The sequence below is a fragment of the Schistocerca gregaria genome, unplaced genomic scaffold (assembly GCF_023897955.1).
Source record: "Schistocerca gregaria isolate iqSchGreg1 unplaced genomic scaffold, iqSchGreg1.2 ptg000885l, whole genome shotgun sequence".
Taxonomy (NCBI): domain Eukaryota; kingdom Metazoa; phylum Arthropoda; class Insecta; order Orthoptera; family Acrididae; genus Schistocerca; species Schistocerca gregaria.
In genome coordinates, this window is record NW_026062246.1 from 46,948 (window position 1) to 74,240 (window position 27,293).

Here is a 27,293-nt window from a genome sequence, read left to right on the forward strand (position 1 = left end):
ATAACATGTAAAGTCACACAGTGTATGACCTGCTATATAATGACAGGCTGCAGGTCTTTACTTGCGAAATAAGTAAATAAATATTACTACTCACAGCTTTGCTTTTCCTCCTACCCCTGTAACAACGAGGCCAAAAGCAACGGACTGTGACTTTTGCCATGCGCGCCTCGGCATGGGAGAGCGAAAAGATGCTCGCAAACAGGGAAAGTGCGACACGGAAAGCCAGTGGAGGGGGTGTAAACCCCAAAAATAAGCGTGCGCGTCCGGTGTGGTCTAGTGGCTAGGATACCTGGCTTTCACCCAGGAGGCCCGGGTTCGATTCCCGGTACCGGAATGTAATTTTTTCGGAACAAATCACGACAAGTTTGGACCCTGCGAAATGCTGTTTCACGTCCTCCTCGCGTTATAGCTACTGGTTCATAAGCGTGAGCTGAAAACAGTCGAGAGAAACGGGCACGCAATGAAATTACTACGAGCAGCGGAATAAAGGGAGAAGAGACCCTGGTCCACTGTTGGACTGCTACCATAGAAATGTTACCTGTAAATACGCAGAGCCACTCCCTCTAAGCGCTGGAAGACAGAGTGCACCGAGGCCCGTTAGCTCAGTTGGTTAGAGCGTCGTGCTAATAACGCGAAGGTCGTGGGTTCGATCCCCCCACGGGCCACTTCGATTTTACTACTTCAAAAAGGCAACGCCGATTTCCCCGGGCAAGTATGGTGACAAAGAAATCGTCACATTGTGTGGGAGCTGATAGGGGACCCGAAAGCGACTTGTCGGGACGCGCTAAAACACTTCACAGGTCACAGCACGCTGAACACACAGTTTGTCGTCCGATCACCGCTACTGCGCGACGCTGGGCGTTGTCAGTGCTTGGGCGGGTGACCGCCTGCGAACACAGGGCGCTGCCGACAGTTTCAATTCGTATTTCTCTTTTCTCGTCGGTTTCGGAGCTGCAGCGCTATTCGGTCTAGGGCACTGGCGCCACGTTTTGCCTCTCGGTATGCCAAGTCGCGCCGTGCGGCCACAGTGAAATGAAGGAGCGTGTTGTAAAATTTTCAACAAAGAAAAAAAGAAATGTGCTAGTAATAAAACAGAATTTGTCTGACAGAACATGTAAAATCACACAATGCACGATAACAGGCAGCAGGTCTTTACTTGAGGCATAAGTAATGTTGTGCCCGCCTCGCCATACCTCTCTCAGTCGTTTCGCGTGCTTGTCCTTCTGATATAGGCCGATTGGAGAGCGTCAGCTGAGCAAAGTCGAGACAAGTCGAGACTCAAGCGGAATCGACGCACACAATATAGGGTGGCCTGCAGCCAGTAAGAGGAGGAAAGAAACATTAATTTAATGACGCGTGGCAAAAGTACTCATACGCAGAAGTAAAACGCAGGCTGCGGTGGCCGGGTATCGAACCCGGATCAACTGCTTGGAAGGCAACTATGCTGACCATTACACCACCACCGCACGGTTTTCTTCCGCGCACGCCGCGCTGTGTCTGCTTCCCGCCTGTCGGCGGCGGCTGAAGGTGGTCGCAGCAGCAGGCGCATTACGGGGTAGGCGAGCGCATCCAGACAGCGTCTCTACGCACATTTCGCGTCCTTTGGCAAGAGTCGTCGCGTGCGTGCGCCGCAACACTACTTAGACGATCGCGTTCGGGCGTCATTTTTAAGCAGTGCAGCGCAGGATTCAGCGTTTGTAGCATTCTCTCGAGAGGATGCCACGGCGCTGGACGGCAGTCCCACTTTCCCTTCAGACGTCTGCCGCGGAGAGCACAAGGAAGCTGCAAACTAGCTGAGCATCGGTGGTTCAGTGGTAGAATGCTCGCCTGCCACGCGGGCGGCCCGGGTTCGATTCCCGGCCGATGCATCATTTTGTTTTTTCCCCGATAGTGGAGCTGCGTGTCCTTCGCACTCGAAGTGCGTGGGCCACGAGAATGAACCGCGGGATTCCGTGTGGAAACAACCAAACACGCAGCGCGCACGTCTTCTCGTTTGGACTCCTGCGTGCTATTGTGCATACTGGCGTCGGCCTATCATCGCAAGTTGCCTGCAGCGCCGGGAATGCACGTGTAGTAACAGAAAAAATGAGCCAGCAAGTGCAGACTCTCTACCACTAGTATTTGCTACTTGCCGAGATACCAGAAGGTTTGGCCATCACGTGCCTCGGTAGCGCAGTAGGCAGCGCGTAAGTCTCATAATCTTAAGGTCGTGAGATCGATCCTCACTCGGGGCATTTAATTTACTTCCGTTCACAGCTAAATTGACGGCTCTGGGGTTGCGAAGGAGCAAAACAGCTTGTAGTTTGTTATCCATAAGGCTTCAACAACTCAGCGTGAAAATGCTTACTTCCCGTTATTACTACTTGCAGTTCTTTTGTGAAATTTTCAAGAAAAAATGTACTAGTAATAAAACTGAATTTCGTATGATATAACATGTAAAGTCACACAGTGTATGACCTGCTATATAATGACAGGCTGCAGGTCTTTACTTGCGAAATAAGTAAATAAATATTACTACTCACAGCTTTGCTTTTCCTCCTACCCCTGTAACAACGAGGCCAAAAGCAACGGACTGTGACTTTTGCCATGCGCGCCTCGGCATGGGAGAGCGAAAAGATGCTCGCAAACAGGGAAAGTGCGACACGGAAAGCCAGTGGAGGGGGTGTAAACCCCAAAAATAAGCGTGCGCGTCCGGTGTGGTCTAGTGGCTAGGATACCTGGCTTTCACCCAGGAGGCCCGGGTTCGATTCCCGGTACCGGAATGTAATTTTTTCGGAACAAATCACGACAAGTTTGGACCCTGCGAAATGCTGTTTCACGTCCTCCTCGCGTTATAGCTACTGGTTCATAAGCGTGAGCTGAAAACAGTCGAGAGAAACGGGCACGCAATGAAATTACTACGAGCAGCGGAATAAAGGGAGAAGAGACCCTGGTCCACTGTTGGACTGCTACCATAGAAATGTTACCTGTAAATACGCAGAGCCACTCCCTCTAAGCGCTGGAAGACAGAGTGCACCGAGGCCCGTTAGCTCAGTTGGTTAGAGCGTCGTGCTAATAACGCGAAGGTCGTGGGTTCGATCCCCCCACGGGCCACTTCGATTTTACTACTTCAAAAAGGCAACGCCGATTTCCCCGGGCAAGTATGGTGACAAAGAAATCGTCACATTGTGTGGGAGCTGATAGGGGACCCGAAAGCGACTTGTCGGGACGCGCTAAAACACTTCACAGGTCACAGCACGCTGAACACACAGTTTGTCGTCCGATCACCGCTACTGCGCGACGCTGGGCGTTGTCAGTGCTTGGGCGGGTGACCGCCTGCGAACACAGGGCGCTGCCGACAGTTTCAATTCGTATTTCTCTTTTCTCGTCGGTTTCGGAGCTGCAGCGCTATTCGGTCTAGGGCACTGGCGCCACGTTTTGCCTCTCGGTATGCCAAGTCGCGCCGTGCGGCCACAGTGAAATGAAGGAGCGTGTTGTAAAATTTTCAACAAAGAAAAAAAGAAATGTGCTAGTAATAAAACTGAATTTGTCTGACAGAACATGTAAAATCACACAATGCACGATAACAGGCAGCAGGTCTTTACTTGAGGCATAAGTAATGTTGTGCCCGCCTCGCCATACCTCTCTCAGTCGTTTCGCGTGCTTGTCCTTCTGATATAGGCCGATTGGAGAGCGTCAGCTCTCGCGTCAGCCGAGCAAAGTCGAGACAAGTCGAGACTCAAGCGGAATCGACGCACACAATATAGGGTGGCCTGCAGCCAGTAAGAGGAGGAAAGAAACATTAATTTAATGACGCGTGGCAAAAGTACTCATACGCAGAAGTAAAACGCAGGCTGCGGTGGCCGGGTATCGAACCCGGATCAACTGCTTGGAAGGCAACTATGCTGACCATTACACCACCACCGCACGGTTTTCTTCCGCGCACGCCGCGCTGTGTCTGCTTCCCGCCTGTCGGCGGCGGCTGAAGGTGGTCGCAGCAGCAGGCGCATTACGGGGTAGGCGAGCGCATCCAGACAGCGTCTCTACGCACATTTCGCGTCCTTTGGCAAGAGTCGTCGCGTGCGTGCGCCGCAACACTACTTAGACGATCGCGTTCGGGCGTCATTTTTAAGCAGTGCAGCGCAGGATTCAGCGTTTGTAGCATTCTCTCGAGAGGATGCCACGGCGCTGGACGGCAGTCCCACTTTCCCTTCAGACGTCTGCCGCGGAGAGCACAAGGAAGCTGCAAACTAGCTGAGCATCGGTGGTTCAGTGGTAGAATGCTCGCCTGCCACGCGGGCGGCCCGGGTTCGATTCCCGGCCGATGCATCATTTTGTTTTTTCCCCGATAGTGGAGCTGCGTGTCCTTCGCACTCGAAGTGCGTGGGCCACGAGAATGAACCGCGGGATTCCGTGTGGAAACAACCAAACACGCAGCGCGCACGTCTTCTCGTTTGGACTCCTGCGTGCTATTGTGCATACTGGCGTCGGCCTATCATCGCAAGTTGCCTGCAGCGCCGGGAATGCACGTGTAGTAACAGAAAAAATGAGCCAGCAAGTGCAGACTCTCTACCACTAGTATTTGCTACTTGCCGAGATACCAGAAGGTTTGGCCATCACGTGCCTCGGTAGCGCAGTAGGCAGCGCGTAAGTCTCATAATCTTAAGGTCGTGAGATCGATCCTCACTCGGGGCATTTAATTTACTTCCGTTCACAGCTAAATTGACGGCTCTGGGGTTGCGAAGGAGCAAAACAGCTTGTAGTTTGTTATCCATAAGGCTTCAACAACTCAGCGTGAAAATGCTTACTTCCCGTTATTACTACTTGCAGTTCTTTTGTGAAATTTTCAAGAAAAAATGTACTAGTAATAAAACTGAATTTCGTATGATATAACATGTAAAGTCACACAGTGTATGACCTGCTATATAATGACAGGCTGCAGGTCTTTACTTGCGAAATAAGTAAATAAATATTACTACTCACAGCTTTGCTTTTCCTCCTACCCCTGTAACAACGAGGCCAAAAGCAACGGACTGTGACTTTTGCCATGCGCGCCTCGGCATGGGAGAGCGAAAAGATGCTCGCAAACAGGGAAAGTGCGACACGGAAAGCCAGTGGAGGGGGTGTAAACCCCAAAAATAAGCGTGCGCGTCCGGTGTGGTCTAGTGGCTAGGATACCTGGCTTTCACCCAGGAGGCCCGGGTTCGATTCCCGGTACCGGAATGTAATTTTTTCGGAACAAATCACGACAAGTTTGGACCCTGCGAAATGCTGTTTCACGTCCTCCTCGCGTTATAGCTACTGGTTCATAAGCGTGAGCTGAAAACAGTCGAGAGAAACGGGCACGCAATGAAATTACTACGAGCAGCGGAATAAAGGGAGAAGAGACCCTGGTCCACTGTTGGACTGCTACCATAGAAATGTTACCTGTAAATACGCAGAGCCACTCCCTCTAAGCGCTGGAAGACAGAGTGCACCGAGGCCCGTTAGCTCAGTTGGTTAGAGCGTCGTGCTAATAACGCGAAGGTCGTGGGTTCGATCCCCCCACGGGCCACTTCGATTTTACTACTTCAAAAAGGCAACGCCGATTTCCCCGGGCAAGTATGGTGACAAAGAAATCGTCACATTGTGTGGGAGCTGATAGGGGACCCGAAAGCGACTTGTCGGGACGCGCTAAAACACTTCACAGGTCACAGCACGCTGAACACACAGTTTGTCGTCCGATCACCGCTACTGCGCGACGCTGGGCGTTGTCAGTGCTTGGGCGGGTGACCGCCTGCGAACACAGGGCGCTGCCGACAGTTTCAATTCGTATTTCTCTTTTCTCGTCGGTTTCGGAGCTGCAGCGCTATTCGGTCTAGGGCACTGGCGCCACGTTTTGCCTCTCGGTATGCCAAGTCGCGCCGTGCGGCCACAGTGAAATGAAGGAGCGTGTTGTAAAATTTTCAACAAAGAAAAAAAGAAATGTGCTAGTAATAAAACTGAATTTGTCTGACAGAACATGTAAAATCACACAATGCACGATAACAGGCAGCAGGTCTTTACTTGAGGCATAAGTAATGTTGTGCCCGCCTCGCCATACCTCTCTCAGTCGTTTCGCGTGCTTGTCCTTCTGATATAGGCCGATTGGAGAGCGTCAGCTCTCGCGTCAGCCGAGCAAAGTCGAGACAAGTCGAGACTCAAGCGGAATCGACGCACACAATATAGGGTGGCCTGCAGCCAGTAAGAGGAGGAAAGAAACATTAAATTAATGACGCGTGGCAAAAGTACTCATACGCAGAAGTAAAACGCAGGCTGCGGTGGCCGGGAATCGAACCCGGATCAACTGCTTGGAAGGCAACTATGCTGACCATTACACCACCACCGCACGGTTTTCTTCCGCGCACGCCGCGCTGTGTCTGCTTCCCGCCTGTCGGCGGCGGCTGAAGGTGGTCGCAGCAGCAGGCGCATTACGGGGTAGGCGAGCGCATCCAGACAGCGTCTCTACGCACATTTCGCGTCCTTTGGCAAGAGTCGTCGCGTGCGTGCGCCGCAACACTACTTAGACGATCGCGTTCGGGCGTCATTTTTAAGCAGTGCAGCGCAGGATTCAGCGTTTGTAGCATTCTCTCGAGAGGATGCCACGGCGCTGGACGGCAGTCCCACTTTCCCTTCAGACGTCTGCCGCGGAGAGCACAAGGAAGCTGCAAACTAGCTGAGCATCGGTGGTTCAGTGGTAGAATGCTCGCCTGCCACGCGGGCGGCCCGGGTTCGATTCCCGGCCGATGCATCATTTTGTTTTTTCCCCGATAGTGGAGCTGCGTGTCCTTCGCACTCGAAGTGCGTGGGCCACGAGAATGAACCGCGGGATTCCGTGTGGAAACAACCAAACACGCAGCGCGCACGTCTTCTCGTTTGGACTCCTGCGTGCTATTGTGCATACTGGCGTCGGCCTATCATCGCAAGTTGCCTGCAGCGCCGGGAATGCACGTGTAGTAACAGAAAAAATGAGCCAGCAAGTGCAGACTCTCTACCACTAGTATTTGCTACTTGCCGAGATACCAGAAGGTTTGGCCATCACGTGCCTCGGTAGCGCAGTAGGCAGCGCGTAAGTCTCATAATCTTAAGGTCGTGAGTTCGATCCTCACCCGGGGCATTTAATTTACTTCCGTTCACAGCTAAATTGACGGCTCTGGGGTTGCGAAGGAGCAAAACAGCTTGTAGTTTGTTATCCATAAGGCTTCAACAACTCAGCGTGAAAATGCTTACTTCCCGTTATTACTACTTGCAGTTCTTTTGTGAAATTTTCAAGAAAAAATGTACTAGTAATAAAACTGAATTTCGTATGATATAACATGTAAAGTCACACAGTGTATGACCTGCTATATAATGACAGGCTGCAGGTCTTTACTTGCGAAATAAGTAAATAAATATTACTACTCACAGCTTTGCTTTTCCTCCTACCCCTGTAACAACGAGGCCAAAAGCAACGGACTGTGACTTTTGCCATGCGCGCCTCGGCATGGGAGAGCGAAAAGATGCTCGCAAACAGGGAAAGTGCGACACGGAAAGCCAGTGGAGGGGGTGTAAACCCCAAAAATAAGCGTGCGCGTCCGGTGTGGTCTAGTGGCTAGGATACCTGGCTTTCACCCAGGAGGCCCGGGTTCGATTCCCGGTACCGGAATGTAATTTTTTCGGAACAAATCACGACAAGTTTGGACCCTGCGAAATGCTGTTTCACGTCCTCCTCGCGTTATAGCTACTGGTTCATAAGCGTGAGCTGAAAACAGTCGAGAGAAACGGGCACGCAATGAAATTACTACGAGCAGCGGAATAAAGGGAGAAGAGACCCTGGTCCACTGTTGGACTGCTACCATAGAAATGTTACCTGTAAATACGCAGAGCCACTCCCTCTAAGCGCTGGAAGACAGAGTGCACCGAGGCCCGTTAGCTCAGTTGGTTAGAGCGTCGTGCTAATAACGCGAAGGTCGTGGGTTCGATCCCCCCACGGGCCACTTCGATTTTACTACTTCAAAAAGGCAACGCCGATTTCCCCGGGCAAGTATGGTGACAAAGAAATCGTCACATTGTGTGGGAGCTGATAGGGGACCCGAAAGCGACTTGTCGGGACGCGCTAAAACACTTCACAGGTCACAGCACGCTGAACACACAGTTTGTCGTCCGATCACCGCTACTGCGCGACGCTGGGCGTTGTCAGTGCTTGGGCGGGTGACCGCCTGCGAACACAGGGCGCTGCCGACAGTTTCAATTCGTATTTCTCTTTTCTCGTCGGTTTCGGAGCTGCAGCGCTATTCGGTCTAGGGCACTGGCGCCACGTTTTGCCTCTCGGTATGCCAAGTCGCGCCGTGCGGCCACAGTGAAATGAAGGAGCGTGTTGTAAAATTTTCAACAAAGAAAAAAAGAAATGTGCTAGTAATAAAACTGAATTTGTCTGACAGAACATGTAAAATCACACAATGCACGATAACAGGCAGCAGGTCTTTACTTGAGGCATAAGTAATGTTGTGCCCGCCTCGCCATACCTCTCTCAGTCGTTTCGCGTGCTTGTCCTTCTGATATAGGCCGATTGGAGAGCGTCAGCTCTCGCGTCAGCCGAGCAAAGTCGAGACAAGTCGAGACTCAAGCGGAATCGACGCACACAATATAGGGTGGCCTGCAGCCAGTAAGAGGAGGAAAGAAACATTAATTTAATGACGCGTGGCAAAAGTACTCATACGCAGAAGTAAAACGCAGGCTGCGGTGGCCGGGAATCGAACCCGGATCAACTGCTTGGAAGGCAACTATGCTGACCATTACACCACCACCGCACGGTTTTCTTCCGCGCACGCCGCGCTGTGTCTGCTTCCCGCCTGTCGGCGGCGGCTGAAGGTGGTCGCAGCAGCAGGCGCATTACGGGGTAGGCGAGCGCATCCAGACAGCGTCTCTACGCACATTTCGCGTCCTTTGGCAAGAGTCGTCGCGTGCGTGCGCCGCAACACTACTTAGACGATCGCGTTCGGGCGTCATTTTTAAGCAGTGCAGCGCAGGATTCAGCGTTTGTAGCATTCTCTCGAGAGGATGCCACGGCGCTGGACGGCAGTCCCACTTTCCCTTCAGACGTCTGCCGCGGAGAGCACAAGGAAGCTGCAAACTAGCTGAGCATCGGTGGTTCAGTGGTAGAATGCTCGCCTGCCACGCGGGCGGCCCGGGTTCGATTCCCGGCCGATGCATCATTTTGTTTTTTCCCCGATAGTGGAGCTGCGTGTCCTTCGCACTCGAAGTGCGTGGGCCACGAGAATGAACCGCGGGATTCCGTGTGGAAACAACCAAACACGCAGCGCGCACGTCTTCTCGTTTGGACTCCTGCGTGCTATTGTGCATACTGGCGTCGGCCTATCATCGCAAGTTGCCTGCAGCGCCGGGAATGCACGTGTAGTAACAGAAAAAATGAGCCAGCAAGTGCAGACTCTCTACCACTAGTATTTGCTACTTGCCGAGATACCAGAAGGTTTGGCCATCACGTGCCTCGGTAGCGCAGTAGGCAGCGCGTAAGTCTCATAATCTTAAGGTCGTGAGTTCGATCCTCACTCGGGGCATTTAATTTACTTCCGTTCACAGCTAAATTGACGGCTCTGGGGTTGCGAAGGAGCAAAACAGCTTGTAGTTTGTTATCCATAAGGCTTCAACAACTCAGCGTGAAAATGCTTACTTCCCGTTATTACTACTTGCAGTTCTTTTGTGAAATTTTCAAGAAAAAATGTACTAGTAATAAAACTGAATTTCGTATGATATAACATGTAAAGTCACACAGTGTATGACCTGCTATATAATGACAGGCTGCAGGTCTTTACTTGCGAAATAAGTAAATAAATATTACTACTCACAGCTTTGCTTTTCCTCCTACCCCTGTAACAACGAGGCCAAAAGCAACGGACTGTGACTTTTGCCATGCGCGCCTCGGCATGGGAGAGCGAAAAGATGCTCGCAAACAGGGAAAGTGCGACACGGAAAGCCAGTGGAGGGGGTGTAAACCCCAAAAATAAGCGTGCGCGTCCGGTGTGGTCTAGTGGCTAGGATACCTGGCTTTCACCCAGGAGGCCCGGGTTCGATTCCCGGTACCGGAATGTAATTTTTTCGGAACAAATCACGACAAGTTTGGACCCTGCGAAATGCTGTTTCACGTCCTCCTCGCGTTATAGCTACTGGTTCATAAGCGTGAGCTGAAAACAGTCGAGAGAAACGGGCACGCAATGAAATTACTACGAGCAGCGGAATAAAGGGAGAAGAGACCCTGGTCCACTGTTGGACTGCTACCATAGAAATGTTACCTGTAAATACGCAGAGCCACTCCCTCTAAGCGCTGGAAGACAGAGTGCACCGAGGCCCGTTAGCTCAGTTGGTTAGAGCGTCGTGCTAATAACGCGAAGGTCGTGGGTTCGATCCCCCCACGGGCCACTTCGATTTTACTACTTCAAAAAGGCAACGCCGATTTCCCCGGGCAAGTATGGTGACAAAGAAATCGTCACATTGTGTGGGAGCTGATAGGGGACCCGAAAGCGACTTGTCGGGACGCGCTAAAACACTTCACAGGTCACAGCACGCTGAACACACAGTTTGTCGTCCGATCACCGCTACTGCGCGACGCTGGGCGTTGTCAGTGCTTGGGCGGGTGACCGCCTGCGAACACAGGGCGCTGCCGACAGTTTCAATTCGTATTTCTCTTTTCTCGTCGGTTTCGGAGCTGCAGCGCTATTCGGTCTAGGGCACTGGCGCCACGTTTTGCCTCTCGGTATGCCAAGTCGCGCCGTGCGGCCACAGTGAAATGAAGGAGCGTGTTGTAAAATTTTCAACAAAGAAAAAAAGAAATGTGCTAGTAATAAAACTGAATTTGTCTGACAGAACATGTAAAATCACACAATGCACGATAACAGGCAGCAGGTCTTTACTTGAGGCATAAGTAATGTTGTGCCCGCCTCGCCATACCTCTCTCAGTCGTTTCGCGTGCTTGTCCTTCTGATATAGGCCGATTGGAGAGCGTCAGCTCTCGCGTCAGCCGAGCAAAGTCGAGACAAGTCGAGACTCAAGCGGAATCGACGCACACAATATAGGGTGGCCTGCAGCCAGTAAGAGGAGGAAAGAAACATTAATTTAATGACGCGTGGCAAAAGTACTCATACGCAGAAGTAAAACGCAGGCTGCGGTGGCCGGGAATCGAACCCGGATCAACTGCTTGGAAGGCAACTATGCTGACCATTACACCACCACCGCACGGTTTTCTTCCGCGCACGCCGCGCTGTGTCTGCTTCCCGCCTGTCGGCGGCGGCTGAAGGTGGTCGCAGCAGCAGGCGCATTACGGGGTAGGCGAGCGCATCCAGACAGCGTCTCTACGCACATTTCGCGTCCTTTGGCAAGAGTCGTCGCGTGCGTGCGCCGCAACACTACTTAGACGATCGCGTTCGGGCGTCATTTTTAAGCAGTGCAGCGCAGGATTCAGCGTTTGTAGCATTCTCTCGAGAGGATGCCACGGCGCTGGACGGCAGTCCCACTTTCCCTTCAGACGTCTGCCGCGGAGAGCACAAGGAAGCTGCAAACTAGCTGAGCATCGGTGGTTCAGTGGTAGAATGCTCGCCTGCCACGCGGGCGGCCCGGGTTCGATTCCCGGCCGATGCATCATTTTGTTTTTTCCCCGATAGTGGAGCTGCGTGTCCTTCGCACTCGAAGTGCGTGGGCCACGAGAATGAACCGCGGGATTCCGTGTGGAAACAACCAAACACGCAGCGCGCACGTCTTCTCGTTTGGACTCCTGCGTGCTATTGTGCATACTGGCGTCGGCCTATCATCGCAAGTTGCCTGCAGCGCCGGGAATGCACGTGTAGTAACAGAAAAAATGAGCCAGCAAGTGCAGACTCTCTACCACTAGTATTTGCTACTTGCCGAGATACCAGAAGGTTTGGCCATCACGTGCCTCGGTAGCGCAGTAGGCAGCGCGTAAGTCTCATAATCTTAAGGTCGTGAGTTCGATCCTCACTCGGGGCATTTAATTTACTTCCGTTCACAGCTAAATTGACGGCTCTGGGGTTGCGAAGGAGCAAAACAGCTTGTAGTTTGTTATCCATAAGGCTTCAACAACTCAGCGTGAAAATGCTTACTTCCCGTTATTACTACTTGCAGTTCTTTTGTGAAATTTTCAAGAAAAAATGTACTAGTAATAAAACTGAATTTCGTATGATATAACATGTAAAGTCACACAGTGTATGACCTGCTATATAATGACAGGCTGCAGGTCTTTACTTGCGAAATAAGTAAATAAATATTACTACTCACAGCTTTGCTTTTCCTCCTACCCCTGTAACAACGAGGCCAAAAGCAACGGACTGTGACTTTTGCCATGCGCGCCTCGGCATGGGAGAGCGAAAAGATGCTCGCAAACAGGGAAAGTGCGACACGGAAAGCCAGTGGAGGGGGTGTAAACCCCAAAAATAAGCGTGCGCGTCCGGTGTGGTCTAGTGGCTAGGATACCTGGCTTTCACCCAGGAGGCCCGGGTTCGATTCCCGGTACCGGAATGTAATTTTTTCGGAACAAATCACGACAAGTTTGGACCCTGCGAAATGCTGTTTCACGTCCTCCTCGCGTTATAGCTACTGGTTCATAAGCGTGAGCTGAAAACAGTCGAGAGAAACGGGCACGCAATGAAATTACTACGAGCAGCGGAATAAAGGGAGAAGAGACCCTGGTCCACTGTTGGACTGCTACCATAGAAATGTTACCTGTAAATACGCAGAGCCACTCCCTCTAAGCGCTGGAAGACAGAGTGCACCGAGGCCCGTTAGCTCAGTTGGTTAGAGCGTCGTGCTAATAACGCGAAGGTCGTGGGTTCGATCCCCCCACGGGCCACTTCGATTTTACTACTTCAAAAAGGCAACGCCGATTTCCCCGGGCAAGTATGGTGACAAAGAAATCGTCACATTGTGTGGGAGCTGATAGGGGACCCGAAAGCGACTTGTCGGGACGCGCTAAAACACTTCACAGGTCACAGCACGCTGAACACACAGTTTGTCGTCCGATCACCGCTACTGCGCGACGCTGGGCGTTGTCAGTGCTTGGGCGGGTGACCGCCTGCGAACACAGGGCGCTGCCGACAGTTTCAATTCGTATTTCTCTTTTCTCGTCGGTTTCGGAGCTGCAGCGCTATTCGGTCTAGGGCACTGGCGCCACGTTTTGCCTCTCGGTATGCCAAGTCGCGCCGTGCGGCCACAGTGAAATGAAGGAGCGTGTTGTAAAATTTTCAACAAAGAAAAAAAGAAATGTGCTAGTAATAAAACTGAATTTGTCTGACAGAACATGTAAAATCACACAATGCACGATAACAGGCAGCAGGTCTTTACTTGAGGCATAAGTAATGTTGTGCCCGCCTCGCCATACCTCTCTCAGTCGTTTCGCGTGCTTGTCCTTCTGATATAGGCCGATTGGAGAGCGTCAGCTCTCGCGTCAGCCGAGCAAAGTCGAGACAAGTCGAGACTCAAGCGGAATCGACGCACACAATATAGGGTGGCCTGCAGCCAGTAAGAGGAGGAAAGAAACATTAATTTAATGACGCGTGGCAAAAGTACTCATACGCAGAAGTAAAACGCAGGCTGCGGTGGCCGGGAATCGAACCCGGATCAACTGCTTGGAAGGCAACTATGCTGACCATTACACCACCACCGCACGGTTTTCTTCCGCGCACGCCGCGCTGTGTCTGCTTCCCGCCTGTCGGCGGCGGCTGAAGGTGGTCGCAGCAGCAGGCGCATTACGGGGTAGGCGAGCGCATCCAGACAGCGTCTCTACGCACATTTCGCGTCCTTTGGCAAGAGTCGTCGCGTGCGTGCGCCGCAACACTACTTAGACGATCGCGTTCGGGCGTCATTTTTAAGCAGTGCAGCGCAGGATTCAGCGTTTGTAGCATTCTCTCGAGAGGATGCCACGGCGCTGGACGGCAGTCCCACTTTCCCTTCAGACGTCTGCCGCGGAGAGCACAAGGAAGCTGCAAACTAGCTGAGCATCGGTGGTTCAGTGGTAGAATGCTCGCCTGCCACGCGGGCGGCCCGGGTTCGATTCCCGGCCGATGCATCATTTTGTTTTTTCCCCGATAGTGGAGCTGCGTGTCCTTCGCACTCGAAGTGCGTGGGCCACGAGAATGAACCGCGGGATTCCGTGTGGAAACAACCAAACACGCAGCGCGCACGTCTTCTCGTTTGGACTCCTGCGTGCTATTGTGCATACTGGCGTCGGCCTATCATCGCAAGTTGCCTGCAGCGCCGGGAATGCACGTGTAGTAACAGAAAAAATGAGCCAGCAAGTGCAGACTCTCTACCACTAGTATTTGCTACTTGCCGAGATACCAGAAGGTTTGGCCATCACGTGCCTCGGTAGCGCAGTAGGCAGCGCGTAAGTCTCATAATCTTAAGGTCGTGAGTTCGATCCTCACTCGGGGCATTTAATTTACTTCCGTTCACAGCTAAATTGACGGCTCTGGGGTTGCGAAGGAGCAAAACAGCTTGTAGTTTGTTATCCATAAGGCTTCAACAACTCAGCGTGAAAATGCTTACTTCCCGTTATTACTACTTGCAGTTCTTTTGTGAAATTTTCAAGAAAAAATGTACTAGTAATAAAACTGAATTTCGTATGATATAACATGTAAAGTCACACAGTGTATGACCTGCTATATAATGACAGGCTGCAGGTCTTTACTTGCGAAATAAGTAAATAAATATTACTACTCACAGCTTTGCTTTTCCTCCTACCCCTGTAACAACGAGGCCAAAAGCAACGGACTGTGACTTTTGCCATGCGCGCCTCGGCATGGGAGAGCGAAAAGATGCTCGCAAACAGGGAAAGTGCGACACGGAAAGCCAGTGGAGGGGGTGTAAACCCCAAAAATAAGCGTGCGCGTCCGGTGTGGTCTAGTGGCTAGGATACCTGGCTTTCACCCAGGAGGCCCGGGTTCGATTCCCGGTACCGGAATGTAATTTTTTCGGAACAAATCACGACAAGTTTGGACCCTGCGAAATGCTGTTTCACGTCCTCCTCGCGTTATAGCTACTGGTTCATAAGCGTGAGCTGAAAACAGTCGAGAGAAACGGGCACGCAATGAAATTACTACGAGCAGCGGAATAAAGGGAGAAGAGACCCTGGTCCACTGTTGGACTGCTACCATAGAAATGTTACCTGTAAATACGCAGAGCCACTCCCTCTAAGCGCTGGAAGACAGAGTGCACCGAGGCCCGTTAGCTCAGTTGGTTAGAGCGTCGTGCTAATAACGCGAAGGTCGTGGGTTCGATCCCCCCACGGGCCACTTCGATTTTACTACTTCAAAAAGGCAACGCCGATTTCCCCGGGCAAGTATGGTGACAAAGAAATCGTCACATTGTGTGGGAGCTGATAGGGGACCCGAAAGCGACTTGTCGGGACGCGCTAAAACACTTCACAGGTCACAGCACGCTGAACACACAGTTTGTCGTCCGATCACCGCTACTGCGCGACGCTGGGCGTTGTCAGTGCTTGGGCGGGTGACCGCCTGCGAACACAGGGCGCTGCCGACAGTTTCAATTCGTATTTCTCTTTTCTCGTCGGTTTCGGAGCTGCAGCGCTATTCGGTCTAGGGCACTGGCGCCACGTTTTGCCTCTCGGTATGCCAAGTCGCGCCGTGCGGCCACAGTGAAATGAAGGAGCGTGTTGTAAAATTTTCAACAAAGAAAAAAAGAAATGTGCTAGTAATAAAACTGAATTTGTCTGACAGAACATGTAAAATCACACAATGCACGATAACAGGCAGCAGGTCTTTACTTGAGGCATAAGTAATGTTGTGCCCGCCTCGCCATACCTCTCTCAGTCGTTTCGCGTGCTTGTCCTTCTGATATAGGCCGATTGGAGAGCGTCAGCTCTCGCGTCAGCCGAGCAAAGTCGAGACAAGTCGAGACTCAAGCGGAATCGACGCACACAATATAGGGTGGCCTGCAGCCAGTAAGAGGAGGAAAGAAACATTAATTTAATGACGCGTGGCAAAAGTACTCATACGCAGAAGTAAAACGCAGGCTGCGGTGGCCGGGAATCGAACCCGGATCAACTGCTTGGAAGGCAACTATGCTGACCATTACACCACCACCGCACGGTTTTCTTCCGCGCACGCCGCGCTGTGTCTGCTTCCCGCCTGTCGGCGGCGGCTGAAGGTGGTCGCAGCAGCAGGCGCATTACGGGGTAGGCGAGCGCATCCAGACAGCGTCTCTACGCACATTTCGCGTCCTTTGGCAAGAGTCGTCGCGTGCGTGCGCCGCAACACTACTTAGACGATCGCGTTCGGGCGTCATTTTTAAGCAGTGCAGCGCAGGATTCAGCGTTTGTAGCATTCTCTCGAGAGGATGCCACGGCGCTGGACGGCAGTCCCACTTTCCCTTCAGACGTCTGCGCGGAAAGCACCAGGCAGCACGTCGCGCGGAGCTCCGCAGCCGTCGTCGGTTTGTTTACTTCGCCGGACTTAGGCGCTTCGTTCTTCGTGATTTCATCTTTCACGGTCAGTAAGTAACATCATGTCGACATTTTCGAGAGCTAACACCGCTCAGTGTGTATTTGATAGAAGTGCTGTCCGCCCTACCGCGTTTGAAATACACGAATGGTTATTCGAAGACTTAAAAATACCGGAAGAAATTGTAGACACCTTTCAATTGGACTTTGTACAATATTGCTTGTTCTTAAAATTTACCTCTGGGGACATGTGTGAAAAATTTGTTGCTAAATTTGGTGGTACTCGTCGTTTTAAGCATTCTGACGGCAGTATTAGTAATGTGCAAATTGTGGCGTCAGGGTTTGGGATTCGATCTGTCCGTGTTTTTAATGTACCGCCGGAATGCCCTGATCAAATTTTGTCTCGTGCCTTGTCGCGATTTGGTGACGTTTTGAACATTACCATGGAGAAATGGTCCAGTGCCTATCGTTACAAAGTTGCTAGTGGTGTCCGTAGTGTACGGATGGACCTGAAACAACACATCCCTTCGTACTTTGTAATCGGTGGGGTTCGTGCACAGGTCTCATATATCGGGCAACCGCCGACATGTGCCGTCTGTCATTCTACGGAACATTTGAGGGGTGACTGCCCTCGACGGCGGCCTGTTCAGTTACCACGCGAAGATGTTGTGGGTGGAGGCGTAACATTGGTGCCCCTTCTGAGCGAGGTTGTCGCCGGAAGACCCTTTCCCGGTCCGACCGACCGACCGGCCGAGCGACCGACGGCCGTTGCTTCCGTCGAAGACACGTCTGTCGCGGGACATCGTAACGCGACTGTCGGGCAGGAGGAAATGGAGGTTGTCCAGGACCCGCCTGCCCCGACCGACCATGATGACGACGAAAGGGAGGAACGCTCCTTTAATGCTGATGCCGTTGACTCGGCATCGGTGGAGGTGACAGACGCTTCTTTACCCCCGCCGCCCCTTCCGGTGCCTACTTCTGCCGATAGTGTCACGCCTTCAGCGGAAACTAAAAAGCCACGTCGCCCGCGGGGCAAGGGTAAACAGGTCAAGGATCCGAACCCGGTCGCCCTCGCGCATCCGCCAGCCACGGAGAGTGGCAGTGAAAGTGAGGCAATGTCACAGGGTTCCTCGCGTAGTAGCAGCCCCGCCAGGACAGAGAAAATTCGCGCACACACTGAACGGTTGAAACAGTTTCTCAGTGCCGGGAAGGAACAGGACTTTGCCGCTGCGAAACGTAAATTAGAACAGGGCAGCGAGCAATTACCACAGCGCCCGCGCAAACATTCTGTACCGTCACAGCCGGCCGTGGCATCGCGCGGCGGCCAGGCGGAGGCCACCCAGACGCCGGGCGACGCACGACCACCCCCGCCACCTGACAGTCACAGCCCGTGGTGGCAGCAGCAGGAGGACGAGGGGGGACAGTAGGAATGGCCGCAGACCCACACCGTTGTCATGAGATCACCTACATGCAATTGACCTAGGAACGGATGTGTCTTCAACTGTGTCCAGTGTATTGTTGTGCCATATCTTTGTAGATTTGCTACCAACCACTACAGTGTTTTAAGAATATTGCGATTTCCATTTTATGCCAACTGCCATTCATTTAAGTATAAGTCCGGCGTTTTATCACTTCGTTGGTACTTTTTATATTGTTTTGTCTTGTCCATCTGTTTAAAATGTCAACGCATTCACTCCCACCGAGTGTGTTTTCCGTTTTGACTTTAAACGTTGCCGGAATCTCAGCGGTGCACAAGGTAGCTGCCTTTAAAGATGTTTTATATCATGGAAACTTTAGTATTGCTCTTCTTCAAGAAGTGTCTAGTGATGTTTTTAGCAATATTCCAGGTTACGATGTTATTTACAACCTTAATAGTGACAATAACTGTGGCACAGCAATTTTATATAAGTCGTTTTTCGAACCTACGGACATTAGACTTCTCCCAGATGGTCGTGTACTGGCGTGTGTTATTGAGGGTGTCCAATTTGTCAACGTCTATGTGCCCTCGGGGACTGATCAAAAACGCACAAGAGCTCGTTTCTTTACCACGGACGTCTGTCCCTTTTTAGCTACGGCTCGTCCTCTTATATTCGGCGGTGATTTTAATTGTGTTGTTGCTAATGCGGACCAGTATCCCACCCCCACTAAATGTGCAGAACTGAACACCCTTTTAACTGCAGTCGACTTGCGTGATACGTGGCGTCACTACCACCCAACCCTGACGCAGTATACGCACTTTTCTACTGGCGGGGCCAGTAGAATAGATAGGATCTATGTTTCACGGGAGCTAACAGATGCTTTACGCGCCGTCGAAGTTCTGCCTGTCGCCATGAGTGATCATTGTGGCTACGTGTGTGCTTTGCGGTTGCAGTGCTGTCGCGCGAAATCACTCGCAGCATACTGGAAATTAAATACCGGGTATCTGGGTGCCGAACGGCTCCGTGCAGAGCTGCGTGTCGCATGGCAGCAGTGTTTAGCAAAGGTCCATCATTACGGGTCCTGCATCGAGTGGTGGGTGGCGCATGCCAAACCGCTTCTGCGGAAGGCGGCGCAATTATATAGTAGAGAAGCGAGTTACTGGCACAGGCGTACGTTGGCATTCTATCAGCAGTGCCTCCAGGATGCTATTACTTCACCTGTTGCCCCCGACGCGAACTTTAGACTCCGTCTGAGCAAAATTAAAGCTAGGATTCTGGGGCTGCACCGGGAAAGGTCGAAGGGTTTAACGATTCGGAGCCGTCCCTTGTGCCACGTTGATGACGAGGAGCCGTCGCTCTATCATCTTGCCCGGGAGAAGAAACAGGCTCGCAAAAAGTATATTGATGCGTTGGAAACTGATGCGGGGATTGTCTTATCGCAGCGGCACGAAATTGTCCGCCATATCGCCGACTATTATACTTCGCTTTTTCACGATACTGCCGCGGACGGCGAGGCCATGCGAATTTTATTAGAAGACTTAGCCGACTGCATGTCCGACCCTGACCGTGAAGAGCTGGTTGCAGGGATGTCGAACCAGGAAGTCTTACAGATCTTGAAAGCCAGTACAACGGGCAAGTCACCTGGCCCCGACGGTCTTCCTACAGAGTTTTATGTTACTTTCTGGGACATTGTAGGGGACAAGTTTACGGTAGTGGTGAACGAAGTGCTTCGCGGCGTTGTCATCCCGAGTCAGTTTCTCGAAGGGCACATTGTTCTGATCCCCAAAAAACGGGGTACGTGCCGGGTCACCGATCTACGGCCGATTACGCTGTTGAATGCTGATTACAAGTTGGCCGCCAGATGTGTTGCAGCGAAGTTACAGGCAGTAATGGACAAAGTCATCTGTCCCTTTCAATCATGCGGCGTTAAGAGGCGTACCATTTTCAATGCGGCATCTACCTATCGTGACGTCATCGCATACTCCGCCGTCCACCGACTTTCAGCAGCTGTCCTTTCTGTGGACTTTGCCAATGCGTTTGACAGGATGAGCCACGATTATTTGATGCACGTTATGGAAAGGATGGGCTTTGGCTTCCGCTTCATTCGCGTGATACGCCATTTCCTGACAGGGGCCAGTTCGGTAGTGACAATTAACGGATGGCGAACGCCACCTATAGTTCTTCGTAGATCGGTGCGACAGGGCTGTCCCTTATCTATGTACCTTTTTGTCATTGCTTTGGACCCACTGCTGCGTGCGCTGGACCGCACGATAGGCGGCGTGGATATTCATCGTGCCTCAGTGACGTGTCTCGCTTATGCTGATGACGTAGGTGTTTTTATCGGCGACGACAATGATTTTCATCACATACGGCCCTTACTGCGGTGGTATGAATGTGCGTCGGGTGCCCTGATTAATCCAAGGAAGACTGTGCTGATTCCTTTAGGAAATTGCGAAGTGGATCCCGATCAGACATGGTTTCGAGTAGCCCGTACTCATACGATCTTGGGACTTGATGTAACCGCTAATCCTCAGCAGATGCGGGCGCGCACCTGGCGCCGGCTGCTGAATCATGTCAAAGGCCTATGTAAGACTTACGCCAGCCGACGTCTCACACTCCTCCAGAAAGTCGACCTCATTAACAGCGCCGTGTATTCTAAGGCCTGGTACGTGGCACAGCTCCTGGACGTTCCGCGACCCCTCGCCCGATCGTTTTCGCAGGCCGCGTACTGGCTCCTGTGGCGCCACGAAATTTTCAAGGTTCGGGCGGCAACGTGTGTCCTCGACACCACCTTCGGGGGACTCGGCCTCGTAGATTTTTCCCGGAAGTGTTCGGCGCTGCTGGTGCACCGCACGGCCGCCCTGCAGGTCGACAGCCCGGATGGAACGGCGGCGGCCATGCTCGTCGCCTACCGGCCGCCCTCCGAGAGCGCACCGGTGTCCGTTGTGGGCATCCCGTATCAACTCGGCTACGTCAGAGCTTACTACCTGCAGCGGAGCTATGTCCTGGAAGCGGCGCTGGACAGGAACCGGAATGTTCGCCGACTGTATGCGGCAATGGTGGGGAGGCCACCCCCTCACAAGCTCGCTCTTCGCTTCCCCGCGACCAACTGGCGGCAGGTCTGGCTTAATGTTCATCATCCCGTGTTGCCCTCCGGCGTTCGGTCCCAGTGGTATAAACTGGTCAACAATACGGTGGCCACAAACCAACGTCTTTCGGACATCCGTCTGCTGCCATCTGCCAACTGTGGTGCTTGTGGCGTTCTGGACACAAGGGAGCATCGCTTTCAGTGTCGTTTTGTGGCACCAGTCTGGGCCCTGTGTAGGGTCATGGTGGCTCTGATCAACCGGACGACACCCTCACACGTGACTGTCAGTGATGTTCTTGCGCCAGGGTTCCAACCCTACCCTCGCACCAAGCACAATGCAACGGTGTGGCTCCTAGGCCACACGGTCTACGCAATTCTGGAGTGCCACGTTCAGGATGCGTCTACGTATTTAGCGTACTTGTGGGATGCACATTCGCATGTACAGCGGCTGAAGCATTACAACGAACTTTTTGCTAATTTTCTGCGTGCTGCGTTACAACATGGTTACGCAAAAACGTTCAATCATTGATATACGGAAAACTGTGTTGAAGACTGAAGAGGCTATCTATTCTTGTTCATTTTTCAATCATTTTTGTTTGCCTTTGATCCGATGGTTTTGATGCGTGTGTGAGGCTATTATGCGTTACGGAAGGAAAATGCTTTTTATACTACTTTCATTTGGATCACAGCAGTGGTGCGTTTCGTTTCTCATATGGAAGTGACAATATTATTTTACTTTTATTTTATTACATACTTCTTATGGATTTCGTAGTGAGTTATTAGTTTGTCCTCTCCACGCGAATCTTGCTCACCAAGAATGGTCATTGAATTTCTTGTGTTTCTTTTAACGAAGAACTCTATTCAGACATTTTGCTCGTAGTTGCCCGTGGCTTCTTTTAGGATGGATATTTTATTTTGACATTTTCATCGTCTGCAGAGGTGCAGTGTCTTTTATTGTGCATTTCCAGGATAACAGAAAAATTGATTTTGTGGAAGACTTTTCATTTCTTATTAGATTTTCACGACATGATCCACGAGAGAAGCCGTCCGCGACGGGCGTATAACACCACGACAGATATGATAGCGTTGAAGCTCGCCGATGAAGGCATATTTTGGTGAGAGCAAGGAGGGCTATAAGGGGAGATGGGAGGCCCTAAAAAAAAAAAAAAAAAAAAAAAAAAAAAAAAAAAAAAAAAAAAAAAAAAAAAAAAAAAAAAAGTGGTAGAATGCTCGCCTGCCACGCGGGCGGCCCGGGTTCGATTCCCGGCCGATGCATCATTTTGTTTTTTCCCCGATAGTGGAGCTGCGTGTCCTTCGCACTCGAAGTGCGTGGGCCACGAGAATGAACCGCGGGATTCCGTGTGGAAACAACCAAACACGCAGCGCGCACGTCTTCTCGTTTGGACTCCTGCGTGCTATTGTGCATACTGGCGTCGGCCTATCATCGCAAGTTGCCTGCAGCGCCGGGAATGCACGTGTAGTAACAGAAAAAATGAGCCAGCAAGTGCAGACTCTCTACCACTAGTATTTGCTACTTGCCGAGATACCAGAAGGTTTGGCCATCACGTGCCTCGGTAGCGCAGTAGGCAGCGCGTAAGTCTCATAATCTTAAGGTCGTGAGTTCGATCCTCACTCGGGGCATTTAATTTACTTCCGTTCACAGCTAAATTGACGGCTCTGGGGTTGCGAAGGAGCAAAACAGCTTGTAGTTTGTTATCCATAAGGCTTCAACAACTCAGCGTGAAAATGCTTACTTCCCGTTATTACTACTTGCAGTTCTTTTGTGAAATTTTCAAGAAAAAATGTACTAGTAATAAAACTGAATTTCGTATGATATAACATGTAAAGTCACACAGTGTATGACCTGCTATATAATGACAGGCTGCAGGTCTTTACTTGCGAAATAAGTAAATAAATATTACTACTCACAGCTTTGCTTTTCCTCCTACCCCTGTAACAACGAGGCCAAAAGCAACGGACTGTGACTTTTGCCATGCGCGCCTCGGCATGGGAGAGCGAAAAGATGCTCGCAAACAGGGAAAGTGCGACACGGAAAGCCAGTGGAGGGGGTGTAAACCCCAAAAATAAGCGTGCGCGTCCGGTGTGGTCTAGTGGCTAGGATACCTGGCTTTCACCCAGGAGGCCCGGGTTCGATTCCCGGTACCGGAATGTAATTTTTTCGGAACAAATCACGACAAGTTTGGACCCTGCGAAATGCTGTTTCACGTCCTCCTCGCGTTATAGCTACTGGTTCATAAGCGTGAGCTGAAAACAGTCGAGAGAAACGGGCACGCAATGAAATTACTACGAGCAGCGGAATAAAGGGAGAAGAGACCCTGGTCCACTGTTGGACTGCTACCATAGAAATGTTACCTGTAAATACGCAGAGCCACTCCCTCTAAGCGCTGGAAGACAGAGTGCACCGAGGCCCGTTAGCTCAGTTGGTTAGAGCGTCGTGCTAATAACGCGAAGGTCGTGGGTTCGATCCCCCCACGGGCCACTTCGATTTTACTACTTCAAAAAGGCAACGCCGATTTCCCCGGGCAAGTATGGTGACAAAGAAATCGTCACATTGTGTGGGAGCTGATAGGGGACCCGAAAGCGACTTGTCGGGACGCGCTAAAACACTTCACAGGTCACAGCACGCTGAACACACAGTTTGTCGTCCGATCACCGCTACTGCGCGACGCTGGGCGTTGTCAGTGCTTGGGCGGGTGACCGCCTGCGAACACAGGGCGCTGCCGACAGTTTCAATTCGTATTTCTCTTTTCTCGTCGGTTTCGGAGCTGCAGCGCTATTCGGTCTAGGGCACTGGCGCCACGTTTTGCCTCTCGGTATGCCAAGTCGCGCCGTGCGGCCACAGTGAAATGAAGGAGCGTGTTGTAAAATTTTCAACAAAGAAAAAAAGAAATGTGCTAGTAATAAAACTGAATTTGTCTGACAGAACATGTAAAATCACACAATGCACGATAACAGGCAGCAGGTCTTTACTTGAGGCATAAGTAATGTTGTGCCCGCCTCGCCATACCTCTCTCAGTCGTTTCGCGTGCTTGTCCTTCTGATATAGGCCGATTGGAGAGCGTCAGCTCTCGCGTCAGCCGAGCAAAGTCGAGACAAGTCGAGACTCAAGCGGAATCGACGCACACAATATAGGGTGGCCTGCAGCCAGTAAGAGGAGGAAAGAAACATTAATTTAATGACGCGTGGCAAAAGTACTCATACGCAGAAGTAAAACGCAGGCTGCGGTGGCCGGGAATCGAACCCGGATCAACTGCTTGGAAGGCAACTATGCTGACCATTACACCACCACCGCACGGTTTTCTTCCGCGCACGCCGCGCTGTGTCTGCTTCCCGCCTGTCGGCGGCGGCTGAAGGTGGTCGCAGCAGCAGGCGCATTACGGGGTAGGCGAGCGCATCCAGACAGCGTCTCTACGCACATTTCGCGTCCTTTGGCAAGAGTCGTCGCGTGCGTGCGCCGCAACACTACTTAGACGATCGCGTTCGGGCGTCATTTTTAAGCAGTGCAGCGCAGGATTCAGCGTTTGTAGCATTCTCTCGAGAGGATGCCACGGCGCTGGACGGCAGTCCCACTTTCCCTTCAGACGTCTGCCGCGGAGAGCACAAGGAAGCTGCAAACTAGCTGAGCATCGGTGGTTCAGTGGTAGAATGCTCGCCTGCCACGCGGGCGGCCCGGGTTCGATTCCCGGCCGATGCATCATTTTGTTTTTTCCCCGATAGTGGAGCTGCGTGTCCTTCGCACTCGAAGTGCGTGGGCCACGAGAATGAACCGCGGGATTCCGTGTGGAAACAACCAAACACGCAGCGCGCACGTCTTCTCGTTTGGACTCCTGCGTGCTATTGTGCATACTGGCGTCGGCCTATCATCGCAAGTTGCCTGCAGCGCCGGGAATGCACGTGTAGTAACAGAAAAAATGAGCCAGCAAGTGCAGACTCTCTACCACTAGTATTTGCTACTTGCCGAGATACCAGAAGGTTTGGCCATCACGTGCCTCGGTAGCGCAGTAGGCAGCGCGTAAGTCTCATAATCTTAAGGTCGTGAGTTCGATCCTCACTCGGGGCATTTAATTTACTTCCGTTCACAGCTAAATTGACGGCTCTGGGGTTGCGAAGGAGCAAAACAGCTTGTAGTTTGTTATCCATAAGGCTTCAACAACTCAGCGTGAAAATGCTTACTTCCCGTTATTACTACTTGCAGTTCTTTTGTGAAATTTTCAAGAAAAAATGTACTAGTAATAAAACTGAATTTCGTATGATATAACATGTAAAGTCACACAGTGTATGACCTGCTATATAATGACAGGCTGCAGGTCTTTACATGCGAAATAAGTAAATAAATATTACTACTCACAGCTTTGCTTTTCCTCCTACCCCTGTAACAACGAGGCCAAAAGCAACGGACTGTGACTTTTGCCATGCGCGCCTCGGCATGGGAGAGCGAAAAGATGCTCGCAAACAGGGAAAGTGCGACACGGAAAGCCAGTGGAGGGGGTGTAAACCCCAAAAATAAGCGTGCGCGTCCGGTGTGGTCTAGTGGCTAGGATACCTGGCTTTCACCCAGGAGGCCCGGGTTCGATTCCCGGTACCGGAATGTAATTTTTTCGGAACAAATCACGACAAGTTTGGACCCTGCGAAATGCTGTTTCACGTCCTCCTCGCGTTATAGCTACTGGTTCATAAGCGTGAGCTGAAAACAGTCGAGAGAAACGGGCACGCAATGAAATTACTACGAGCAGCGGAATAAAGGGAGAAGAGACCCTGGTCCACTGTTGGACTGCTACCATAGAAATGTTACCTGTAAATACGCAGAGCCACTCCCTCTAAGCGCTGGAAGACAGAGTGCACCGAGGCCCGTTAGCTCAGTTGGTTAGAGCGTCGTGCTAATAACGCGAAGGTCGTGGGTTCGATCCCCCCACGGGCCACTTCGATTTTACTACTTCAAAAAGGCAACGCCGATTTCCCCGGGCAAGTATGGTGACAAAGAAATCGTCACATTGTGTGGGAGCTGATAGGGGACCCGAAAGCGACTTGTCGGGACGCGCTAAAACACTTCACAGGTCACAGCACGCTGAACACACAGTTTGTCGTCCGATCACCGCTACTGCGCGACGCTGGGCGTTGTCAGTGCTTGGGCGGGTGACCGCCTGCGAACACAGGGCGCTGCCGACAGTTTCAATTCGTATTTCTCTTTTCTCGTCGGTTTCGGAGCTGCAGCGCTATTCGGTCTAGGGCACTGGCACCACGTTTTGCCTCTCGGTATGCCAAGTCGCGCCGTGCGGCCACAGTGAAATGAAGGAGCGTGTTGTAAAATTTTCAACAAAGAAAAAAAGAAATGTGCTAGTAATAAAACTGAATTTGTCTGACAGAACATGTAAAATCACACAATGCACGATAACAGGCAGCAGGTCTTTACTTGAGGCATAAGTAATGTTGTGCCCGCCTCGCCATACCTCTCTCAGTCGTTTCGCGTGCTTGTCCTTCTGATATAGGCCGATTGGAGAGCGTCAGCTCTCGCGTCAGCCGAGCAAAGTCGAGACAAGTCGAGACTCAAGCGGAATCGACGCACACAATATAGGGTGGCCTGCAGCCAGTAAGAGGAGGAAAGAAACATTAATTTAATGACGCGTGGCAAAAGTACTCATACGCAGAAGTAAAACGCAGGCTGCGGTGGCCGGGAATCGAACCCGGATCAACTGCTTGGAAGGCAACTATGCTGACCATTACACCACCACCGCACGGTTTTCTTCCGCGCACGCCGCGCTGTGTCTGCTTCCCGCCTGTCGGCGGCGGCTGAAGGTGGTCGCAGCAGCAGGCGCATTACGGGGTAGGCGAGCGCATCCAGACAGCGTCTCTACGCACATTTCGCGTCCTTTGGCAAGAGTCGTCGCGTGCGTGCGCCGCAACACTACTTAGACGATCGCGTTCGGGCGTCATTTTTAAGCAGTGCAGCGCAGGATTCAGCGTTTGTAGCATTCTCTCGAGAGGATGCCACGGCGCTGGACGGCAGTCCCACTTTCCCTTCAGACGTCTGCCGCGGAGAGCACAAGGAAGCTGCAAACTAGCTGAGCATCGGTGGTTCAGTGGTAGAATGCTCGCCTGCCACGCGGGCGGCCCGGGTTCGATTCCCGGCCGATGCATCATTTTGTTTTTTCCCCGATAGTGGAGCTGCGTGTCCTTCGCACTCGAAGTGCGTGGGCCACGAGAATGAACCGCGGGATTCCGTGTGGAAACAACCAAACACGCAGCGCGCACGTCTTCTCGTTTGGACTCCTGCGTGCTATTGTGCATACTGGCGTCGGCCTATCATCGC

At 51.8% G+C, this 27,293-nt stretch overlaps 43 non-coding genes across 43 annotated transcripts; 34 read left to right on the forward strand and 9 right to left on the reverse strand.

The window, feature by feature from the left end:
* The first annotated feature begins 262 nt into the window (after window positions 1–262).
* Trnae-uuc (transfer RNA glutamic acid (anticodon UUC)) lies at window positions 263–334 on the forward strand. The gene has a single exon. It is a non-coding gene; the product is annotated as a tRNA-Glu (tRNA).
* Window positions 335–591: 257 nt separating this feature from the next.
* Trnai-aau (transfer RNA isoleucine (anticodon AAU)) lies at window positions 592–665 on the forward strand. Its single transcript has one exon. It is a non-coding gene; the product is annotated as a tRNA-Ile (tRNA).
* Window positions 666–1,394: 729 nt separating this feature from the next.
* Trnag-ucc (transfer RNA glycine (anticodon UCC)) lies at window positions 1,395–1,466 on the reverse strand. The gene has a single exon. It is a non-coding gene; the product is annotated as a tRNA-Gly (tRNA).
* A 331-nt stretch (window positions 1,467–1,797) lies between these two features.
* Trnag-gcc (transfer RNA glycine (anticodon GCC)) lies at window positions 1,798–1,868 on the forward strand. Its single transcript has one exon. It is a non-coding gene; the product is annotated as a tRNA-Gly (tRNA).
* A 293-nt stretch (window positions 1,869–2,161) lies between these two features.
* Window positions 2,162–2,234, forward strand: Trnam-cau (transfer RNA methionine (anticodon CAU)). Its single transcript has one exon. It is a non-coding gene; the product is annotated as a tRNA-Met (tRNA).
* A 456-nt stretch (window positions 2,235–2,690) lies between these two features.
* On the forward strand, window positions 2,691–2,762 carry Trnae-uuc (transfer RNA glutamic acid (anticodon UUC)). Its single transcript has one exon. It is a non-coding gene; the product is annotated as a tRNA-Glu (tRNA).
* A 257-nt stretch (window positions 2,763–3,019) lies between these two features.
* Window positions 3,020–3,093, forward strand: Trnai-aau (transfer RNA isoleucine (anticodon AAU)). The gene has a single exon. It is a non-coding gene; the product is annotated as a tRNA-Ile (tRNA).
* Window positions 3,094–3,834: 741 nt separating this feature from the next.
* Window positions 3,835–3,906, reverse strand: Trnag-ucc (transfer RNA glycine (anticodon UCC)). Its single transcript has one exon. It is a non-coding gene; the product is annotated as a tRNA-Gly (tRNA).
* Window positions 3,907–4,237: 331 nt separating this feature from the next.
* Trnag-gcc (transfer RNA glycine (anticodon GCC)) lies at window positions 4,238–4,308 on the forward strand. Its single transcript has one exon. It is a non-coding gene; the product is annotated as a tRNA-Gly (tRNA).
* Window positions 4,309–4,601: 293 nt separating this feature from the next.
* Trnam-cau (transfer RNA methionine (anticodon CAU)) lies at window positions 4,602–4,674 on the forward strand. Its single transcript has one exon. It is a non-coding gene; the product is annotated as a tRNA-Met (tRNA).
* Window positions 4,675–5,130: 456 nt separating this feature from the next.
* Window positions 5,131–5,202, forward strand: Trnae-uuc (transfer RNA glutamic acid (anticodon UUC)). Its single transcript has one exon. It is a non-coding gene; the product is annotated as a tRNA-Glu (tRNA).
* Window positions 5,203–5,459: 257 nt separating this feature from the next.
* On the forward strand, window positions 5,460–5,533 carry Trnai-aau (transfer RNA isoleucine (anticodon AAU)). Its single transcript has one exon. It is a non-coding gene; the product is annotated as a tRNA-Ile (tRNA).
* Window positions 5,534–6,274: 741 nt separating this feature from the next.
* Window positions 6,275–6,346, reverse strand: Trnag-ucc (transfer RNA glycine (anticodon UCC)). Its single transcript has one exon. It is a non-coding gene; the product is annotated as a tRNA-Gly (tRNA).
* Window positions 6,347–6,677: 331 nt separating this feature from the next.
* Window positions 6,678–6,748, forward strand: Trnag-gcc (transfer RNA glycine (anticodon GCC)). Its single transcript has one exon. It is a non-coding gene; the product is annotated as a tRNA-Gly (tRNA).
* Window positions 6,749–7,041: 293 nt separating this feature from the next.
* On the forward strand, window positions 7,042–7,114 carry Trnam-cau (transfer RNA methionine (anticodon CAU)). Its single transcript has one exon. It is a non-coding gene; the product is annotated as a tRNA-Met (tRNA).
* A 456-nt stretch (window positions 7,115–7,570) lies between these two features.
* Trnae-uuc (transfer RNA glutamic acid (anticodon UUC)) lies at window positions 7,571–7,642 on the forward strand. The gene has a single exon. It is a non-coding gene; the product is annotated as a tRNA-Glu (tRNA).
* A 257-nt stretch (window positions 7,643–7,899) lies between these two features.
* Trnai-aau (transfer RNA isoleucine (anticodon AAU)) lies at window positions 7,900–7,973 on the forward strand. The gene has a single exon. It is a non-coding gene; the product is annotated as a tRNA-Ile (tRNA).
* Window positions 7,974–8,714: 741 nt separating this feature from the next.
* Window positions 8,715–8,786, reverse strand: Trnag-ucc (transfer RNA glycine (anticodon UCC)). The gene has a single exon. It is a non-coding gene; the product is annotated as a tRNA-Gly (tRNA).
* A 331-nt stretch (window positions 8,787–9,117) lies between these two features.
* Trnag-gcc (transfer RNA glycine (anticodon GCC)) lies at window positions 9,118–9,188 on the forward strand. The gene has a single exon. It is a non-coding gene; the product is annotated as a tRNA-Gly (tRNA).
* A 293-nt stretch (window positions 9,189–9,481) lies between these two features.
* Window positions 9,482–9,554, forward strand: Trnam-cau (transfer RNA methionine (anticodon CAU)). The gene has a single exon. It is a non-coding gene; the product is annotated as a tRNA-Met (tRNA).
* Window positions 9,555–10,010: 456 nt separating this feature from the next.
* Trnae-uuc (transfer RNA glutamic acid (anticodon UUC)) lies at window positions 10,011–10,082 on the forward strand. The gene has a single exon. It is a non-coding gene; the product is annotated as a tRNA-Glu (tRNA).
* A 257-nt stretch (window positions 10,083–10,339) lies between these two features.
* Window positions 10,340–10,413, forward strand: Trnai-aau (transfer RNA isoleucine (anticodon AAU)). The gene has a single exon. It is a non-coding gene; the product is annotated as a tRNA-Ile (tRNA).
* A 741-nt stretch (window positions 10,414–11,154) lies between these two features.
* Window positions 11,155–11,226, reverse strand: Trnag-ucc (transfer RNA glycine (anticodon UCC)). The gene has a single exon. It is a non-coding gene; the product is annotated as a tRNA-Gly (tRNA).
* Window positions 11,227–11,557: 331 nt separating this feature from the next.
* Window positions 11,558–11,628, forward strand: Trnag-gcc (transfer RNA glycine (anticodon GCC)). The gene has a single exon. It is a non-coding gene; the product is annotated as a tRNA-Gly (tRNA).
* A 293-nt stretch (window positions 11,629–11,921) lies between these two features.
* On the forward strand, window positions 11,922–11,994 carry Trnam-cau (transfer RNA methionine (anticodon CAU)). Its single transcript has one exon. It is a non-coding gene; the product is annotated as a tRNA-Met (tRNA).
* Window positions 11,995–12,450: 456 nt separating this feature from the next.
* Trnae-uuc (transfer RNA glutamic acid (anticodon UUC)) lies at window positions 12,451–12,522 on the forward strand. Its single transcript has one exon. It is a non-coding gene; the product is annotated as a tRNA-Glu (tRNA).
* Window positions 12,523–12,779: 257 nt separating this feature from the next.
* Trnai-aau (transfer RNA isoleucine (anticodon AAU)) lies at window positions 12,780–12,853 on the forward strand. Its single transcript has one exon. It is a non-coding gene; the product is annotated as a tRNA-Ile (tRNA).
* A 741-nt stretch (window positions 12,854–13,594) lies between these two features.
* On the reverse strand, window positions 13,595–13,666 carry Trnag-ucc (transfer RNA glycine (anticodon UCC)). The gene has a single exon. It is a non-coding gene; the product is annotated as a tRNA-Gly (tRNA).
* A 331-nt stretch (window positions 13,667–13,997) lies between these two features.
* Trnag-gcc (transfer RNA glycine (anticodon GCC)) lies at window positions 13,998–14,068 on the forward strand. The gene has a single exon. It is a non-coding gene; the product is annotated as a tRNA-Gly (tRNA).
* A 293-nt stretch (window positions 14,069–14,361) lies between these two features.
* Trnam-cau (transfer RNA methionine (anticodon CAU)) lies at window positions 14,362–14,434 on the forward strand. Its single transcript has one exon. It is a non-coding gene; the product is annotated as a tRNA-Met (tRNA).
* Window positions 14,435–14,890: 456 nt separating this feature from the next.
* On the forward strand, window positions 14,891–14,962 carry Trnae-uuc (transfer RNA glutamic acid (anticodon UUC)). The gene has a single exon. It is a non-coding gene; the product is annotated as a tRNA-Glu (tRNA).
* Window positions 14,963–15,219: 257 nt separating this feature from the next.
* Window positions 15,220–15,293, forward strand: Trnai-aau (transfer RNA isoleucine (anticodon AAU)). Its single transcript has one exon. It is a non-coding gene; the product is annotated as a tRNA-Ile (tRNA).
* A 741-nt stretch (window positions 15,294–16,034) lies between these two features.
* Window positions 16,035–16,106, reverse strand: Trnag-ucc (transfer RNA glycine (anticodon UCC)). Its single transcript has one exon. It is a non-coding gene; the product is annotated as a tRNA-Gly (tRNA).
* A 6,427-nt stretch (window positions 16,107–22,533) lies between these two features.
* Trnam-cau (transfer RNA methionine (anticodon CAU)) lies at window positions 22,534–22,606 on the forward strand. Its single transcript has one exon. It is a non-coding gene; the product is annotated as a tRNA-Met (tRNA).
* Window positions 22,607–23,062: 456 nt separating this feature from the next.
* Window positions 23,063–23,134, forward strand: Trnae-uuc (transfer RNA glutamic acid (anticodon UUC)). Its single transcript has one exon. It is a non-coding gene; the product is annotated as a tRNA-Glu (tRNA).
* Window positions 23,135–23,391: 257 nt separating this feature from the next.
* On the forward strand, window positions 23,392–23,465 carry Trnai-aau (transfer RNA isoleucine (anticodon AAU)). Its single transcript has one exon. It is a non-coding gene; the product is annotated as a tRNA-Ile (tRNA).
* Window positions 23,466–24,206: 741 nt separating this feature from the next.
* Trnag-ucc (transfer RNA glycine (anticodon UCC)) lies at window positions 24,207–24,278 on the reverse strand. Its single transcript has one exon. It is a non-coding gene; the product is annotated as a tRNA-Gly (tRNA).
* Window positions 24,279–24,609: 331 nt separating this feature from the next.
* Window positions 24,610–24,680, forward strand: Trnag-gcc (transfer RNA glycine (anticodon GCC)). Its single transcript has one exon. It is a non-coding gene; the product is annotated as a tRNA-Gly (tRNA).
* A 293-nt stretch (window positions 24,681–24,973) lies between these two features.
* On the forward strand, window positions 24,974–25,046 carry Trnam-cau (transfer RNA methionine (anticodon CAU)). Its single transcript has one exon. It is a non-coding gene; the product is annotated as a tRNA-Met (tRNA).
* A 456-nt stretch (window positions 25,047–25,502) lies between these two features.
* Trnae-uuc (transfer RNA glutamic acid (anticodon UUC)) lies at window positions 25,503–25,574 on the forward strand. The gene has a single exon. It is a non-coding gene; the product is annotated as a tRNA-Glu (tRNA).
* Window positions 25,575–25,831: 257 nt separating this feature from the next.
* Trnai-aau (transfer RNA isoleucine (anticodon AAU)) lies at window positions 25,832–25,905 on the forward strand. Its single transcript has one exon. It is a non-coding gene; the product is annotated as a tRNA-Ile (tRNA).
* A 741-nt stretch (window positions 25,906–26,646) lies between these two features.
* On the reverse strand, window positions 26,647–26,718 carry Trnag-ucc (transfer RNA glycine (anticodon UCC)). The gene has a single exon. It is a non-coding gene; the product is annotated as a tRNA-Gly (tRNA).
* Window positions 26,719–27,049: 331 nt separating this feature from the next.
* Window positions 27,050–27,120, forward strand: Trnag-gcc (transfer RNA glycine (anticodon GCC)). The gene has a single exon. It is a non-coding gene; the product is annotated as a tRNA-Gly (tRNA).
* The last annotated feature ends 173 nt before the right edge of the window (window positions 27,121–27,293 follow it).